Genomic DNA, 20,561 nt, shown 5'->3' on the forward strand with positions numbered 1-20,561 from the left:
ATAGACATTTCTATGTAGCTAAAGTACAGAACAGGAATTCATCATATGGGAAGCAAAAAAGGGAAAAGATACAATATACAGTGAGGGAAAATGGGGGGGGGGGGGGGTGGGGGGGGATTCAGATTTTACAGAGGCCAGTTTCGAATTGCAGCCATCCGTAGGTGCCCTTTGAGAGCGGTTTTGAAGGAGTCAAGGGATTCACATGTCTTAATGACTGTTGGTAGGGCGTTCCACATTTTGGTGGCATAGGAGCGAAAAGAATTTAGTCCCTTGTTTGTGCCGAATCTGGGTTGTACATGGTTTGTTGCACTCCCTCTGGTGTTGTGGGTGTGGACTTCGTTTACATTAAGGAAGTATTTAGACAGGTACATGGGTATCTTGGTGGTGTATCGAATCTTGTGGACCAGACCCATTGCAAGATGCTGTACTCTGTCGTCGACCCTAAGCCATCCCAGCCTGTCAAAGTGGGCAGGGGTGAGGTGGGTTCGGGGGGTGAGGCCAAGTAGGAGCCTGACCAGTTTGTTTTGGGAGGTCTGGAGCCTTGTTTTAAGGGCCTTTGAGGTGCTGTGGTACCAAGAGGTGGATGCATAGTCAAAGAAACCTTGTACGAGGGCTCCTGTTAAGGTCTTCAAGGTGTTTTTGCTGACCAGTGAGGAGATCCTGTAAAGGAATCTTGTTCTTTGATTGACTTTTTTGATTACGTTGGTGGCCATTTTATCACCGGAAAGATTGGCCTCCAGGATGGAACCTAGGTAGGTAATTTCATCTTTTCGTGTGATAATATTGTCACCCACTCTAACCAAGAAGCCATCTGCCTTGCTGAGTTTACTATTTGATCCGAAGAGGATGGATTCAGTTTTTCCCAGGTGTAAGGATAGTTTGTTATCAGCGAGCCAGGTGCAGATTCTACCGAGTTCAGAGCTGAGGGTCTTTTCAACCTGCAGTTTGTTCCTGTCCGAGACCAGCAGTGCTGAGTCATCTGCGAACAGGAACAAGTTGCAGTCACAAGCTGAAGTCATGTCGTTAACATAAATTAGGAACAGTAAAGGCCCTAGTATGCTTCCTTGTGGGACGCCACAGCTCACTGGGAGGGGAGGGGACAGTGTTCCGTTCACCTCCACCATCTGTTCTCTCCCCTCCAGGTAGGATTGCATCCAGCTCACTGATGTGCTATCAAAACCAATAGCTTTAAGCTTGTTAACCAGTATGGAGTGGTTCACGGTGTCAAAAGCCTTTTGGAGGTCCAGCATGACCATGCCGCAGTATTTTCCAGCATCCACCTCGTGTTTGATGTGATCGCTCAAATAGAGGAGGCATGTGTCAGTGGAGTGGGATGTTCTGAAACCAGATTGGAACTCGTACAGCAATTTATTAGAGGCAAGATACTTTTCAACCTGTTCATAGACTATTTTTTCCATCACTTTCGAGATGGAGCTTAGAATAGAAATAGGGCGGTAGTTGCCGGGTTCTAATTTACTCCCTTTTTTGTACAAGGGGGTTACTTTGGCCAGTTTAAAATCTTGGGGGACCTGTCCCTGTTTGATGGAGAGGTTAACTATGTGGGTGATGACTGGAGCTATGGAAAAGGCTGAGTCTCTGAGAAATTTGGAGGGAATATTGTCATGGCCAGTGGCCTTGTGGGGTTGGAGGGCACTCAGTTTTTTAAGTACCTCCTCGGTTGTTACCATTGTCATTTTAAAATCATCTTTACAAACACCAAGGTTTTTGTAGAAGGCTTTGATGTGCTCTACACCAAAACGCCCAGAGTGGGAGGGCAGTTTGCTAACCAGCTTTGTTGCAATGTTTGTAAAGAAGATGTTCAAGTGGTTGGCTACATCGAGTTTGTCAGTGATGAGGGTGTTATTCGATTTGATGTTTATGTTAGTAAACCTGGTTTTTAGTTTCCGACCACAGCCTAGTTGATTGTTTAGTAACTTCCATAGCTCCCGAGGATTGTTTTTGATTTCCTCGGCTTTATCATTGATAAAGTTACATTTGGCTGATTTGGTCATGGCAATTACATTGTTTCTTAGCTTGTTACACTGGGCTTTTAGGTTGCACAGTTTGGTTTGGAGATCACTGTCGAAGCGCTTGCACTTGGCTAGTTTGGACTTGCATTTAAGAAGTTCAGAGCATTTGTTGTCTCTGGCTTTCATTGCAGTCAGTATGTCCGAATTCATCCATGGCTCCGAGCGGGTTTTGACCCTGACGGTTCTCAAAGGAGCCATGATGTTTAGTACTGATGTAAATTTGGTTTTAAAGCCAAGCCATGCTTCTTCGACTAGTGAGCTCCTGAGCACATCGGACCAATCCAGATTCTCCAGTTCAAGGTTAAAGGCCTCACTAGAGTAGGTTTTGAGGTCCCTAGATATGACTGTTTTGTGACAGTCAAACTTGAGTTTTTGTATTTTGCGGGTACAGAAAATCATAAAATGATCACTGAGCCCACATACAATAACCCCTTTCTTTGAGATTCTGGATTTGTCCGAGGTCAGAATGAGATCAATGACAGTTTGAGAAGAATCACACACTCTTGTGGGTTGGGTAATTAGCTGACTGATACTATGCAGATCACAAAACCGACTAAATGACTTGAACACAGGAGCTTCCTTATGACGCATATCCGTATTGTAGTCGCCAATCAGGATCTTCTCTACACATTCCTCCCCAGCTAAGCACCCCTCAAGTATATCATAGAACTCATTCTGATCAGGGGGTCTATAGACGGTGCCCACTAATACCGATTTAGCATTTTTGAAAATTAATTCAACCCACACAGTTTCAATTTCATCATGCTGCAAGTCAGTACGAGTAATGTATTCAGTATCTTGGTGAATATACATGCACACGCCACCACCATGCCTGTTTCTGTCATTTCTAATGACTGAGTAATTTTCTATTTCAATCTCTGGGTCTTTAGTAGACTCATCAAGTTTAGTTTCAGAGAAACACAGTATGTTTGCCTTACCGTTCTGGAACAGATGTCTGATCTCAGCTAGTTTGGGACTCAAGCTATTCACATTCAAATGGAACAGGTGAAGGCCGTTGGATGCGACGATTGTGTTAATTTCGTCTGTGTTGAAGTAGTCAGAGGTGTGACCGAGGATGGGCGTGTCCGTGGCTGAGGTGTGAGTGGGGAGGGGCGGTGGAATGTGGGGGGTGGCGCCGTTGAACATGTCTGAACATGTCTGAACATGTCTGGACATGTCTGTAGGCCAGGTCAGATCCATCCTGGTGTCTGGGTCCGTGGCTGGGGTGGGAATGGGTGGTCTATTATCCTCTGTAGTCCTGGGTTGACTGTGGGTGTGGGGGAGGGGGTGGTGTTCCTCGTTCAGCTCCATGATCACTGCCGCTGGGGTGGCTTCGGCGAACAAGACGCCTGCGGTGGTATGTGGGGGTCCGCTGGCGTTGGTTGTCTGCAGTTCATGGGCTGATCTTGAAGTTGCGTCCGTGGTCCGTTCCGTGGGGGAGGCGCTTGAGGCGCTCGCGGCGCTCTGGAAGGCGTGGAAGCCGTGGTGCGTTGCGATGGGAACGGCCGTTGTTTGCGGAAGCAACAGTTGCTGCTGTGAGTGCAGTCTTGCTTGTGATCGGGTAACCGGTCCAGGATTGAAGTGAATATCTCCCGATAGTAACAAGAAAAGAATAATCACAGTTCTGCGATCCATCTTGCCAGTCGGGGGCTTGTACTTGCGATTCGGGTTTGCTGTTAACAGGCCATGAATCGCTGCTGATCCAAAAGAAATGTGTTTACATTCAACGCCAGTTAGAAGGTAAAAATCGCTGTGAAACTCCTCCGCTTCGATTCCGTGACGTTCCATCTCTTCTTGGTGGTGTAAGGTCCATGTTGGATTAGAGTATGCGTCCGTAATCCATAGCATGAAGAGGAGGAAAAAGGCGGAAAAGGTTGAAAACATAGCTAAAAATCGCTGTTGTCTGGGGAGCTCTCTGAAGTGCGACCGATCCGTTCGAGGGTCAGCTCTTGTAGGTGGTAGGTGTTTGGAAAATGAAAATGTCTTTTCAAAGTGAAATATTCTTCACAGAGTGAAATATCTTTACTGTATTTCATTACTGCTCTTGTCTTTTTAATGTTTATGCCTTGCTTTTCTTTTCTTTATTTTCTCTCCATTGCTCTGTAAAGCACTTTGAGGTGCAGTTCATCATGTCATGAAAGGTGCTATACAAATAAAGTTGTATTATTATTATTTATTATTTAATTTGCCAGTACAATAGGTATACGTTATTTAACGGACGGTATATTGTTGACATCGCAATGGCTTTGATGCTCGATTTAAAGTGTTGGGAAAAAAGCCATTTCCATGAACAGAGGCTGAAGTAACGGTGCATATTTAGTACTCACAAGTGCTTTCAATGTCTCCTGCTTTCCGGCAACATCAACAACAGCCCTGCTATTGTGTCGCCTGTTAATCCCTCAGATAGTTTTACAGCCCGAAGCCAAATGAATTTACTGCAATTTGATTGCTGCTGCAATGCTAAATCAATGCCAGCAGCTTATTATAATGTCATTTGATTAGCAGCATGATAATAATGCTATTATGCGATTCTTTGATGTTGGTCAAAAGTGCATGTGGGGGCATTGTTCCTCTCACATTTCCCCCTTTTTTCCCCTCACTGTATAAGTTTATTTTCCCTTTTTACCTCCTTTATGATGAAATCCTGTTCTGTTCTTTGACCATATAGAAGTGTCTATTTGTACGTCTCTAAATGTTTTGATGAATTGAACAAGGTGGACCCTCTTGTAAACTAGTGTAATGCTTAATTGGGTCGTCCACTCACAGTTAAAACAGTCTTTGTATTGTAGTTTGTGCTTGAAATGTACTGTAATTCTGCAAACTGTAGTTAAATATTTCAATCAATCAATCAATGCCAGCAAACACACCTTGCAAATTTCCCTTACAAAGCAATTTTTTAAATTGTCCCAGATCTAACTTTTGACCAGGAGGAGCAATTGTTTCACAACTAACCGTGTCGTAAGAAGATGGGGAAAACAAACTCATTTGGCATTAACGTGAGTGAGGGGAAATGCCCTGTTGTATAATTGCCACCCCGTTCACAAGACAAACAAAGAAGAAAATAAAACGTAGCCATTCTTTGTCAGCTCCAGTCAGTCAGTCAGTCAGTCAGTCAGTCAATGACCATAATAATGTCCATTTTGGCCCCTCTTCACCACCGTGCATGTCAGTCAGGTCTAGGAGGACGTCCTGTGTGTGTGTGTGTGTGTGTGTCCATAAGTTAATGGGCTGTAAATTAATGACAGGAGAGGAATGGACCCCCGCAAGACGAGTCCATTCCTTCCCCTCAAGACGCCCTCAAGACGTTTATAGCCTCCACTAGTTAGTTAGGGGCCAGACCATGACAGTCCTGTCCACAAGCAGGTGTTGAAGTGTCACACTGCCTAATTAACCCTTTCCTGTTTCCAATAAGACCCCCAGCAGTGGCCCTTTGTATCGCTACAATAGAGGGGGTGGGGGGGGGGGGGGGGGGCTCTAGCTGCCCCAGGAATAAAGCGTATATAGTGAGTTCCAGTAGGGAGGCTGTGTGTGGGATGGTCAGTGGTTTGGTGGTCATTGTCTCTTCGTTGAGGTCTAGTCTAGGTCCATATGAGACTATAGGAGGCTATACTTCACTGAAGTGAGCAGACACTGTTAGTCTTTTCTTCAAATGCGTATTACCAAATCCGGTGGGAACTTCTACTTCTGTTTGAACAATTGATGAATGAATGAATGAATGAATGAATGGGGCTCAATGCAGTCAGTGTATGCACACAGAATAACTATACTTCCGGGCCCCTCACATTATACTTCCTTCACAGGTGTTATCGATGATATACTAATTAACCCATTTTGACCTGACGGCAAAAAAAATAAAAAAGTCTTCTGAAAGAATATATATTCAAAGATTTGTGCCGCATTTTTATGATTTTTCAAAAATTGCAGACCTAAAGCTCGTAGCTCGCCACTCAGTGGCGCGCTATGAGCTTGTAGATCTGCTATTTTTCAATAGCTAAAGTATAACATAATGCTTAAAACACCAAAAGGGGTTCCCGCCCCGAGAATGGTTAAGGCTCTGTTCTATTTAGTGTACACAGTGGTTCTCAAAATGTTTTCATGTCAAGGACCCCCATAACCCATAACTCTGAGGTGTTCCAAAAATGGAAAGAATGTGGTTCCATTATTTGTTACAGACCCGTACAGGGCCATTTGAAACCCACTCAAGGACACTTTGAGACCCTAGTTTCTCAAACATGTTAATAAAGGATTGAATCAAACAAACGCTCCACGCGTCCCAAACTCTTCTCCCTTCTGGCTCCAAAACTATGGAATGCACTTCCCATCACAGTCAGAACTGCAGCCTCACTCCCAATCTTCCGCCGTAGTCTGAAAACCCACCTCTTCAGACTCCACCATGGCCCGTAGCACTTGCCCTAGCCTAGCCCCTTAGATAGCACTTCATGTAGACAGACTTATAGCTCGTTACGTAGACAGCACTATAATTGCATTTTATGTAGTCATAGCACTTTATAGTATACACATGTATATTGTATAATATATAATATAGTATAGTATGTATAGTTGACATAGATACTCCACTGTTACGTTCTTAGTTTATACATGATTCATGATAACTACTTTTTATATGTGATGTATGCCATGCTTTTGTTTTTGCTTAATGTAAGTCGCTCTGGATCAAGAGAGTCTGATAAATGCCTAAATTGTAAATTGCAAACAAACAAACATTATGTTAATATGTTTCAATACAGTTCAAAATGTCTTTAACGTCTACTAACTAACAATCCTGTGTATTCATCCGTTCACAGAAGAGGAAGTGGAGAGACAAAGACAACAGCGATGCAGTCAGCCTTCACAGCTTGGACCTCAAGGTGAGTGAAGAGCTGTCTGCCCCCAGTAAAGGATTTAGACTGGACGCACCTAATGTACTGTGTTCGGGGTCATCCCTATGTGTTCCCCAGGTTCTGTGTTCCCCAGGTTCTACAGTATGTTCCCCACTCACCAGGCCCCCCAAAAAAGGTTCTATGTTCCCCGCTCAACCAAAAAGAGGTTCTATGTTCCCCACTCACCAGGCCCCCCAAAAAAGGTTCTATGTTCCCCGCTCAACCAAAAAGAGGTTCTATGTTCCCCACTCACCAGGCCCCCCAAAAAAGGTTCTATGTTCCCCGCTCAACCAAAAAGAGGTTCTATGTTCCCCACTCAAAAAAGGTTCTATGTTCCCCACTGATGCGTTATTACTGTGAGGGGGTTATCTGATAGTCCAATAAACAGGCTGTACACATAAATCATAGAATCACAAGATCTGGCATTTTAATGATTGCCAGGGATACTTATCCCAAATTGAATGGTCATGTGATTATGCACATGAACAGCAAAGACATATATGAAAGCACATACGACCTGTTACATCACGAATCAGATTCTTGATGAAGCGCAGGCCAGAGACGTTGTCTGTCCTGAAGAATTCTGACGTGTCTCTCCTTTTTCAGACACTTTATAGGAATCTTTCTGTCTCTCTGTGACCTTGCTTAAGCACAGCTAGGGTGCACACTCTTAGGAGTAATGGTACCTGCTTAAAGGGTCTACTTTCCCCCATCACCGCTCAACCAAAAAGAGGTTGTTCCCCACTCAAAAAAGGTTCTATGTTCCCCACATAACTAAGAAAAGGTTCTATAAAAGGTTCTATGTTCCCCACATAAGAGGGCGAATCCCGGCTCCTCCTCTTGTCTACATGTCGAAGTGTCCTTGGTCAAGACACTGAACCCCAAATTGCTCCCGATGTGTTGGTTGGTGCCTTGCATGGCTTCCGCCGCAATCGGTGTATGAATGTGTGTGTGAATGGGTGAATGTAATGCACAATCTATGTAAAGTGCCTTGGATAAAGGCGCTATATAAAAATGCACCATTTATAACTAAGAAAAGGTTCTATAAACGGTTCTATGTTCCCCCGCTCAACCATGGAGGCTGCTGTGGACAGTTCAGAAGTTACCAAAACATAGAACCCGGGGAACATTGGGTACGCTAGTCCCCTATATGGTCATCACATAAGGACACACATGTCCCAGAGCTGCATGTCTCTCAATATTATCTGTCAATCTGTTATTATTATATCACGTTATCGTACGTTATGCAACGTCTGGAGGAGCACACACAATGATGTCGTGGCCGCTATCTGTCGCTAGCTAGCTTGTATCCACAACAACAAGGTCGGCGCTTGTCTTGTTTACGCAGCGCATAGCATCCAAATGACTCGGCCCTATATCGCTGAAACCCATCTGGGGGAGAGAGAGAGGGACATTGTTTGTTTGGAACAATTATCACAACAGGAGTTTCGTCAGAAAGTATTCTGTTTTAATTACACCGTAGTATACTGAAGAATGTGTTAGAAAGTAGTCCGTCCGGACTGTCTGGATTATAGGAGATGTCTTTGTGCTTTACTGTGGGTGTATTGCTGTGCTTTACTGTGGGTGTATTGTCTGGATATGTCTGGGTTTTATATCTGATGTATACAGTATATGTTACAGTGTTTGTCCCTATAGCAACTCACTGTTTTCACTGTCTCACAGTCACCACCAAAAACGACAGTATACACCCACAGTTTCCTAGTGTCTATGGGCGTTGAATAATGAGTCAGTGTGATAGGAATAGAGATAGATATAGAACTATTGTGACATACAGGTGTATGTCACAATATCTACAGCATTTGTCCATGATTGCCTAATATTGAACAACTCTGAGTTTCATTTTTGTGCGAATCGTTCCATTTCCAGTTTCAAAGACTTGACTGTCTCTCATTCATCATTCCATATCTTCTCTCTTTTTGTTGTTATAGGTGCCCCCCCACCCCCTCCCCCGTACAGCGTAGAGTTAACCCATTCTGGGCAGGAACCCCTTTTGGTGTTTTAACTAAGCATTATGTTATACTTTAGCTATTTAAAAACAGCAGATCTACAAGCTCATAGCGCAAGTTCATAGCGCGGCACTCGGTGCCGCGCTATGAACTTGTAGGTCTGCTATTTTTGAAGAAATCGCGAAAATGTTGCAGATGGGTGTCGGCGGGCCAATTTCATAACATTTTTGACATGACATATTGAGAACCACTGACATAGAAACATGAGGTTTTTCAGAAATTAATTTTATTTTTTTGAATAGCTTTTTATTGAATTTTTAAATATGAATCAAATGTATAGATAAAGTGAGACAAACTAGAAAGGTATACATTATAAGCACAATACAATAACAGACAAGAAAAACAAAAAGCACAGAAACAAAACAACCAAAGAAAAGAAAATGGCGAGCAGCACATACACAATACAGTCAGTTATTCATTAGGGAAACAAAAATACAACTATACACATATATACAGTATACACAACACAAATTGCAAGAGTACAGCTGGGGCTCTCCAATCCAATGAATCACTTCCTTCATAAATCACAGTAGATAGAGATCCCTGGGCAAGTAATCTATCAGCGGCTGCCATATCTTCATAAAGTTATATTTTCTCTCTCTTTTAATTTGGCACTGAGCCTTTCCATTGGAAGTACGTCACGCCTGAATGGGTTAATATAGTGGCAAGTTGTCAAATTGTCTAGTCTAGAGTTTATAAACAACTCCATTGGCTGCTGCATCCATCCATCCATCCGTCTATGTCTACGTTGTCTGTTTTTAAACTTTAACTATTGAGAAATAGCAGATCTACAAGTTCATAGCGCGGCACTCGGTGTAGGTCTGCTATTTTTGAAAAAATCGTGAAAATGTGCAGATGGGGTCGGCGGTCAATTTCATAAAATGTTTGGGGTCCTTGACATGAAATATTGAGAAACACTGACATAGAAACATGAGGTTTTTCCAGAAAAAAATACATTTTTAAATGTCACGCCTAAATGGGCAAGTTGTCAAATTGTCTAGTCAGAGTTTATAAACAACTCTATGTCTACGTTGGCTGTGTTTTTGTTGTATCTGTGCCCGCATGCGGTCGGTGGTTTACTGTAGATATCTCCAGGGATCTGACTTCACCTCCTCTGTAACGTAACCAGTCTGATCAGTGGCTCTGCCTTATAGCTAAACGTTACTGTAGATATCTCCAGGGATCAGACTTCACCTCCTCTGTAACGTAACCAGTCTGATCAGTGGCTCTGCCTTATAGCTAAACGTTACTGTAGATATCTCTAGGGATCAGACTTCACCTCCTCTGTAACATAACCAGTCTGATCAGTGGCTCTGCCTTATAGCTAAACGTTACTGTAGATATCTCTATAGGGATCAGACTTCACCTCCTCTGTAACATAACCAGTCTGATCAGTGGCTCTGCCTTAGCTAAACGTTACTGTAGATATCTCTAGGGATCAGACTTCACCTCCTCTGTAACGTAACCAGTCTGATCAGTGGCTCTGCCTTAGCTAAACGTTACTGTAGATATCTCTAGGGATCAGACTTCACCTCCTCTGTAATGTAACCAGTCTGATCAGTGGCTCTGCCTTAGCTAAACGTTACTGTAGATATCTCTAGGGATCAGACTTCACCTCCTCCGTACTGTAACCAGTTTGATCAGTGACTCTGCCTTAGCTAAACGAAGATAAAGGGGAACAAAGGGATTCTACCGACGCGCCTCGAGCCTGAAACGTCTTCACAGGTACAAGGACATAAGTTGCATAAGGTTCAAGGTTCTTTATTATTTGTCTCCCGAGGAAGAAATGTGTCATAGACAAAGGGCCCGCATGCAAGCGTAGCCCTTATGCCCATGTCGCCGCAGAGCAGCGTCGAGAAGAGACTGGAGCAACACAGACATTTAGAGCCTTTTATTAGGTGCTAAAGTATACAAAAGACTAACGTTTCGACCTTTGCATTCTTCATCAGAGTCATAGAGGGTGGCAGCATTTGGGCATGTCTTAAATACAGGCTGGGCTATCGATGAGCCAATGACAAGATGCCATGATACATGTGGAAGATAATGAGGACCTTGTGAACATTCTGTGAGCAACGCAGGCCCATCCTAAAAGCCTCTCCCTGGTTCGTATCAAGACGAGTCAAGGAGTCCATTTATTTTTGCAGATTGCAAGTGGCATAAAAGCCATAAATAACACAAACCACTCCACATACAGTATATGGTGTACGACGTGCAGTACGCAGATCCGTGTTATGTAATGCAGAGACTGAGGTTTTGTGTAGTGATATTAATGAACATGTACTACAGTACTACTAGAGCCTGGAGTAGAAGACAATCCCAGCTCTTCAAGTAGGTACATGTGTCTCCTGTCACAGGCCTAATGGTGTGTTTTATTTTATTTTATTTTATGGTATTTTATTTTATGTTGTATATCATGAAGCACTGAGAAAACTGTTTCTTCGTCCTTTTTTCAAACTTGACTATACGGTAGCGGTGGTCTCAAAAACATAAGGGAAACTTTGACAGGAAAAGACTCGCTCACCGTATAGAAACTAGAAGTAAAACTCTTAGACTGAGACTTAAGAAAACATTTTTATTTTATTTTATCATGCTCTTAAAGTGCTCTGTGCTCAAATTGCACGTTGAGCACAGAGCACTTTAACCCATTCTGACCTGAGATCAGATTCTAAAAATGTCTATTACATCCTGACAGTTTCATTATTAACCCATTCTGACCTGAGATCAGATTCTAAAAGTGTCTTCGATTTTTCAAAAATAGCAGACCTACAAGCTCGTATCGCGCCACTCGGTGGCGCGATATGAGCTTGTAGATCTGCTATTTTTCAATAGCTAAAGCATAACATGATGCCAACACCAAAATGGGTGCCCGTTCAGAATGGGTTAAGAGCATGATAAAAAAGAAATCTAGTTTAACTTTTCTATATTTTCTATATGGCGAGCGAGTCTTTTCCTGTCAAAGTTTCATTATGTTGTATATTATGTAATCTGCCTCGTAAGGATCTGGAGTGTCAGTTTGGTGTTCACTTGATCATTGTTTGCAAACCGTCATGTGGGTTTATTGTAATTGTTTATGTAAACTGTAAAAAGTGTCCTGTAAGTCCATATGGGCTGGGCTTCTTCGGAAGCATGACACTTAAATAAAGAATCAATCATGTACTTGCTAGTGTTAGTTTTGTTGACTAAAAGACTAAAGACTTAAGTCGACCATAGGGTTTTCAGAAGACTAAATAGGACTATTATAGGACTATACGACTAAATGGTGTGTTATTCAAAAGACTAAATCTAAATATTGTGAAAAAATGAACACTGATACTGGCATTTTACAGATGTCAGTGTATACATTTTACAGTAAATGTTAAACTGCTACACTGTATTTGACAAGCATACATTGTAAATGACCAACATTGGGTAATATTAGCAATGTCTTACAAGGGGGGGGGGGGGTACTTTACTACTTATATCCTTCATTATACCATCGGAGGTCATTTCTACAGGTGCCTTCAGGCCTGACTTCTACGCCCATTTCTACGGCGAACAAGAATGCTGCCACAATAAATACCTTCCTGGCTGGCTCGGCAGACAAGGCTTTGCCATAAAGATGACGCACACTGTGTTTATATTGTCACCACCTGAACTGTAACTGGAGTCAATTATCACTTGTTTTTCCCTCTTTATTTATTTTTTATTCCATTTGACTTTTTGGTCGAACCTTTTATTAAATTTTTACGGGCGAGAAAGAACAGGTATACAGGCACGGAAATTCACACTGATTGATAGTCAAAACTAATAATATACCTGTTAGCCACTCGCTATGGCACAAAAAAAGCAAAAGAATAAAACTCAATTGGACCAATCGAACACATAAACATGCATGTTGTATAGCCATCCATCCATCCATCTTCAACCGCTTATCCGTAGTCGGGTCGCGGGGGCAACAGACCAGTGAGTCGATGTGTTTCCTCCAACTGCGCCTTGGTTGTTGTATAGCCAGATAAGTCAATATTTATATCCATTCATTGTATACTATACTATACAATTCTGGATATAAATATTGACTACAACACAATACGCATAAATACATGTTTGCTATATCCCCCTGTCTCTGCCTGCCGCCCAGCTGTGTGGCTGAACCCCTCTGTGCCTCGTCTTAACCCCTTTTGGTGTTAGCATTATGTTATGCTTTAGCTATTGAAAAATAGCAGATCTACAAGCTCATAGCGCGCTACTGAGTGGCGCGCTACGAGCTTGTAGGTCTGCTATATTTGAAAAATCGAAGGACGACTGACATAGAAACATAGCTTTTTCAGAAAACTGTCAGGATGTAGAAGATCTCATTTTTAGAATCTGATCTCAGGTCAAAATGGGTTTTAAGTCCCCTAAGCCAGCAGCACCCCAGCACCCATTTTGACATGTTGATGACAGAGCACACATCGACGTGTAGGTGGGCACTGGGGGTTAGGATGTACCTGCTTTCCCCATGTGTGCCAGCTCTGTTGGGGGTTAGAATGGACCTGCTTTCCCCATGTGTGCCAGCTCTGTTGGGGGTTAGAATGGACCTGCTTTCCCCATGTGTGCCAGCTCTGTTGGGGGCATCGGGGGGTTAGAATGGACCTGCTTTCCCCATGTGTGCCAACCCTGTTGGTGGCATCGGGGGGTTAGAATGTATACCTATTACCTGCTCTCCCCATGTGTGCCAGCTCTGTTGGTGGCATCGGGGGGTTAGAATGTATACCTATTACCTGCTCTCCCCATGTGTGCCAGCTCTGTTGGTGGGCATCTGGGGTTAGAATGGACCTGCTTTCCCCATGTGTGCCAGCCCTGTTGGGGGCATCGGGGGGTTAGAATGGACCTGCTTTCCCCATGTGTGCCAGCCCTGTTGGTCTGTGTGTGTAAACCTGATCAGTTTCATTAGCCCTAGCTGTGGTTAGTTACCAGGGTGTGTTTGTTAGCAACCAGGTCTTTTAATAGGTGTGTGTGTGTGAGCGGAGCGCTGACTAAAACGATACGCTGTTAAGTAACGTGAGGACAAAAGGCCATGAGAGAGAGAGAGAGAGGGCTGTGTTGGTTTTTAACGAGGTGTTCTCCTCTGTGTTTTGCCACTGCTGGAACGGTCGACCGCCGTGCCTGCCTCTGCCCGCCGTGTCTCGAGAGTCGCTCACCGGCCTTTTCTAAGAGGACACGGACAAGGGTTGTGCTATCGAACGGCCCAAAAGCTCTCGAGTGCCCACGTTGTTTTTTCACCCTCTTCTTCTTCTTCTTACAAACCCCGGCCAGCAGGGGTCACCCCAGCCGGACGGGTTTGTTGTTGGACTCCAGAGTCCTGCAGCGCTGCTGCCTCGCCTAAATGTCTCGGCCAGAGTCGTACTTATAGCCACTGTGTGTGTGTGTGTGTGTGTGTGTGTGTGTGTGTGTGCAGGGCAGGCTGCTATGCTGCTACTGCTCATCATCATGATGATGATGATGATGAGGGTGTGAGTGCAGTGCAGTGCCTGGCCCCCGGAGGCCTCTGTCTGTCTGTCTGTCTGTCTGGGCGGCAGTGGGCTCAGGGGTATAGAGTGGCTGGATGGATGGTAACCGCAAGGTTGCCAGTTTGAACCCTGTGGGCTCCCCCAGAGTTAGTGTCGAAGTGTCCTTGAGCAAGACACTGAACCCCAAATTGCTCCTGATGTGCTGGTCGGTGCCTTGCATGGTTTCCGCTGCCATCGGTGTATGAATGTGTGTATGTAATGCACACATCTATGTAAAGCGCCTTGGATAAAGGCGCTTTTACCATTTTTACCATTTTTACCATTTTTACCATTTTTACCATTTGTCCATGGTAAATGGTGCATTTATATAGCGCCTTTATCCAAGGCGCTTTACATAGTGCATTACATTTACATTCACACACCGATTGCGGCGGAAGCCATGCAAGGCACCAACCAGCACATCAGGAGCTAATTTGGGGTTCAGTGTCTTGCCCAAGGACACTTCGACATGTGGACAGGAGGAGGAGGAGCCGGGATTTGAACCGCCGACCCACGGATCATTGGACGACCTGCTCTACCTCCTGAGCCACAGTCGCCCCGATGATGGTGTGAGGGTGTGAGGGCCCTGGCCCCCGGGCTGTGTCTGTCCGTGGCACGGGATGGGTTACGGAGCGGTGAAATGACACGGCTTGCTTGCATGACTCACTCCTCTCATTCTGCCTCTGTGTGTAAAAACCTAGACTAAGAATTATAGCCTATAGTGGTGTGTGGTGTGCACATGCACACACGCACAGACAGACACACACACACGCACGCGCGCACACGTAGGCTATCTATCGACTGTGTGTGTGCATGTGCGCGCGCGTGTGTGTGTGAGAGAGAGAGAGAGTGAGAAACGCTCATACACTGACTATATGTGTCAAATAATGTATATCTATGTTAAATTATAAGTGTACAGTTGCAGTATTCAAAAATGACGAGTAGAATACAAAACTGATAATCTGGCTACGTGTACACACCTCCTGTATATATCCATGCATGTGTGTGTATATTTGTGTGTGGGGGGGCGTGTGTGTCTGGGTGTGTGTATATGTGTGGGGGGCGTGTGTGTGCGTGTGTGTGCGATGATGACTGTACTCCAGCTGCAGTAGAGAGTGACTCGGGGCGTTGAAGCGAGGCAGGCCTAGCCACGTTGTTGAGTTGGTTTTAGCACGGCCAGCCCACCCAGCCACAACCTCAGCCTGGCCCAGAGTCCCAGACACACAGCTGATTCAGGATTCAGTGAGTAACGCGACTGGGGGAAGCCGTCGACACGCAACACCACTAATAAAAACTACATCCAGTTACTGTCCGTCTACTTTCTCCTAGTCTCGTCTCGTGTACAGTGTAGTTTTCGTCGACTAAAACTAAGACGAAAAATGTTCGTCGACTACCTTTTTCCACTGACGAAAACTAAATGGAAACTAAATGAAAACTATCTATGGTGACTAAAACTAAGACTAAATATACTGACAATTTCGTCAACAAATAAAAACTAGACTAAAATGTTAGGAAGGGACTAGTGGACAACAGATCCAGTATACGTCATTTTACACTTGGTTGCATGCTGAAAATAGCAGATCTACAAGCTCACAACGCGTCGCAGCGCGACGCGTTGTGAGCTTGTAGATCGGCTATTTTCAGCAAGTGTAAAAACACTCATTATGACGGCATCAAGGCCCGCCAAAATACATTTTAGTCGACTAAATCACCTGTAGATTTAGTCGACTACAATCTTACGACATTTAGTCGACTAAAACTAGACTAACAATAAAACATTCCGGGTGACTAAAATGTGACTAAAACTAAATGAAAACTATTCAAAAGACAAAGACTAAAACTAAAATAGAAATGTGATGCCAAAAACAACACTGCTCGTGTAGCCAGACTACTATTCCACAATCTCCGAATGCTAGAGTCTGGACCTACAGCTGAGTAACGGAAGCTGCCATTTCCGTTCACGAAAATATATGAAAAAATATATTTTAGAGCTTATTTGTTTTGTTTCCTTTTCTGTGGCAGCGGTGGCCGAACGGTTTGTGGAGCGGTCTTGATATCGGAAGGTCGCTATAGTTCGTATCCCCGGACCGGCACGTTAAAATTACCACCGCTGAAGTGCCCTTGAGCAAGGCATTGAACCCCTACCATGAAATGTTCTATGAGCAGGGCCTGGCTGTAAACAAGTTCTTGAGCTTAGTCCAGTTACCCTGGGTAAACATGGTAACTTTGCTAACTTTGCTTTGCGAGGTGGCTCCACTTCCGCTCTATAGTCTAATTCATGACAGCTCTTCCGTCGGCCCAGACTGTATGATGAAGGCAACAGTCTGGTAACGCCAGACTAAACTTTCTCCTTACAGTGAGCTGTCATATTAGCTACCGGTACTTTTACAACCATCTTAAATACCGAGACAATGAGGAACACTCGACTCAAACACCCGAACCTTTTGTGCTTGCAGACCACTGCGTGCTGGCGTCTGCACACTGACCCCACAAGGTCACAGTGACTCAACTACACGTTGCATATACACACAACACTTTGTGAGCATTATTTTCAGTGTTGCAATGCAACTATAAATATAAAACCCCCTGAACAACAAGGCCTTATTATAGCCAACCACCACAACGAGGCTACCTCAGCATCTGGCATGTGTCTCTCTCTCATAACACAAATGCTACGGAGGCCCATGTCCTGTTTCACACCTCCGTGTTGACACAGGAGAGGGGAGGAATTAGAGCCACAGCAGGTCTCGTCCATTTGCCTAAAAAACACAGACGCACGTACGCAGACACACACACACACACACACACACACACACACACACACACACACACCAACACACACAAACAGACACACACACGCATAGACACACCCACACACACACAGACACCTTCTCGCACCCCAGAGTAGCTCCCTTCAGTACTACCACTTTTGCACCATGTTTAAGCTGACCTAAAGCACACCTTTAACACCTTCACATTCTGGGGTCCATTTGTGGCGTGCAGCAGCTGTATGGGTGTGCAGAGCAGCATGGCGCACACACAGAGAGGAACACACTCGTACACACATCCTGCACACCTGTGTGTGTGTGTGTGTGTGTGTGTGTGTGTGTGTGTGTGTGTGTGTGTGTGTGTGTGTGTGTGTGTGCGTGTGCGTGTGTGTGCGTGTGTGTGTGTGTGTGTGTGTCTGGCGGAAGAACACTGTCTGGGTTGAATAGAGAACTCTGGCTGTGACTTCTGCTTCCAAATGGCCCTAGTTTAGTGTATTGGCACATTACAATTGAACCTGTTCTGTTTTAACTAAGCATTATGTTATACTTTAGCTATTGAAAAATAGCAGATCTACGAGCTTGTAGGTCTGCTATTTTTTTTTTATCGTAAAAATGCTGCACAAATCTTTCAATATATATTCTTTCAGAGCTAACTGTTTTTTTTTTAGGGCCCAAATGGGTTTTAAAATAGAAACAATGCGTATCAAAAGAAAGGTTGGTAACACTTTACAATAACGACATGTTATGAAGCATTTATAAACATTTCTAAGCAGTTTGTAGATCAGGAATAATCATGAACAATCATTGTTGACATCCATAAATGTTTATAACTATGTTTATACATCATTTATACGTTATTAGTAAGGTATTAGTAAGTATAGTGAACTATTCACATAGTTATAAATGTTTAGGTAAAACATTTACGGATGTCAACAGTCTGTTCATGATTATTACTCATCTACAAACGGCTTATAAATGTTTATAATTGCTTTATAACAGGTCGTTATTGTAATGTATTGTCAGCAGGCTTATTTGGAAACCTTTCCTTAATGGAAGAGGTCATTAAATACTAATAGCATACGTTAAAAGTTCAATAAGAACAATGCATAGGCATACAGGTTTGCAACGGGACCAGCAGTGCAATAAAGAAATAAAAATCACACCCGTGTGAAGTAAGTGGTGCAACTCCGTGTGGGGGTCCCCGGGGGGGTTGGGGGGGGGGTTCCAGACCCACAGGAACGCACCCAGGGTGCCGGCCCGATTCCGGCGAGCCGCCCCTCGTCTGAAAGGGTTGAGAAATGACAGAGTTACAACCATGCTGTTTTCGTGCTCACACACACCCAGCCAGCCAGGCAGGCAGCCAGGCACACACTTGCCCACATAAGGAAGTGGTTTGCACCACTTAAAAACACAAAACCTGCACAGAAGAAGGAAAACATTAATACAAATTACACACATCGGAACTAAATTGTATGGATGGCGAGGAAGAAATTATATATTATATATTACTTTTTTAAATTGTTTCTTAAATATTGGCAAGGATAGTGGTGACTTGTGTCTAGAGAGTTCCACAACTGAAGGCCTCTAAACTGTATGTTTTTAAGTAGGCTACAACAAAAGTGTCAAATAAAATAATGCCTTTGCCTTGTTGGGTAGGAGTGTGGGACAAATCCTCAGTGATGTATCCTAAGGTCATCTGCAACTGGGACGTATCCTCAGTGATGTATCCCAAGGTCATCTGGGTTTCGGGTCATTCAGGTGACCCAGCTGGGGGTGATCAATACGTACAGTACCAGTAGCTACCCTCGATCAGTCCCGTTAGGGAAAGACCATAGGGCCACACAATCCGTTGTTCCGGAACTATACTCTGTCGGGACTGGGAGCCGATATAGAACAATCTGGCGTGTGGAGGCCGGGACTATAGGCTCTGTGGGTTGACTCCTGTCTGGGGGCCTCCTCCCAGCGGTCAGACACTTCATTTGGGAGTGGTGGATTGAATGTATCTTGTATATTAGCCTATTTCTTACACTGAAACTGAAAACTATTATTATGCAGCAATCAACAAGTGAAGTGGGGGAACAGATCTGAATATACAGGTTTCAGTGTAGACTCCTTTGTGTGTGTGTGACAATGAGACCCGTCCATTGATATTGTAATCGAACCAATCAAACTAGCAAGGCTAATTACGACCCCCGTCGTTAGTTAAGCCACAGAACAAACAGAATGGACTTTGCACCTTCAATGCCACACAATGTCATCCACTCTCTGTTTCACCCAGCAAGGCAGAGCCAAATTCCTATTACCTACTATAGTGGTCATTTTATGTTTTAAGGTCTGCTGCAAGTTCTGAGTGTCCATTGGACTCTAGGATTCTCTGGATTTTGCAGTGTGCTTAACCCATTCTGACCTGAGATCAGATTCTGAAAATGTCTTCTACATCCTGACAGTTTTCTGAAAAAGCTATGTTTCTATGTCAGTCGTTCGATTTTTCTAAAATAGCAGACCTACAAGCTCGTAGCGCGCCACTCGGTGGCGCACTATGAGCTTGTAGATCTGCTATTTTTCAATAGCTAAAGCATAACGTATAATGCTAACACCAAAAGGGGTTCCCGCCCAAAATGGTTAACTGATCTAATGGGAGAGTCAAATCGTTTTAAACTTTTTTTTTTAGTTTTAATACTGTTTTTATCAGGCATTTTGTATATGACATAACTGCAGAATATCATTGACATAGTAATGAGTGTTCCAAATACAATACATAATAAAAAAGGGTATATAAATGTAATAAACAAGAAAAAACTAAAAACAGTTAAACGGTGACAAATGTGAACAGACAAACAAAACAAAGACAACAGGACAGACACTCTTACTCTCAAACTTTCCCAACAAGTTGTTGACCTTTGTTTTTTTCTTTCCATCGGTTTTGGTAACACTTTACTTAAAGGTCGGGTCTATAATGCATTATAATGCACTTATAAGACATTATAACACTTGTTATAAATGTTTATAAGTATGTATGACAACTGATAACAACATTTATAATTATTATGCTGGTCATATAATGCATTATAAGCTCAGTGGAACAGCACTTTATAGCCAACTAACCTAACTTAGCTGGCTATAAAGTGTCTTTGTTATAAGTTAGTTGTCATGCATAACAAGTGTTGTACCCTGAAAGAATATATATTAAAAGATTTGTGCCGCATTTTCACGATTTTTCAAAAATAGCAGACCTACAAGCTCTTAGCGCGCTACTCGGTGGCGTGCTATGAGCTTGTAGATCTGCTATTTTTCAATAGCTAAAGTACAACATAATGCTTAGTTAAAACACCAAAAGGGGTTCCCATCC

This window comes from Protomyctophum parallelum, assembly GCF_964188405.1.
Source record: "Protomyctophum parallelum genome assembly, chromosome: 22".
Lineage (NCBI taxonomy): Eukaryota > Metazoa > Chordata > Actinopteri > Myctophiformes > Myctophidae > Protomyctophum > Protomyctophum parallelum.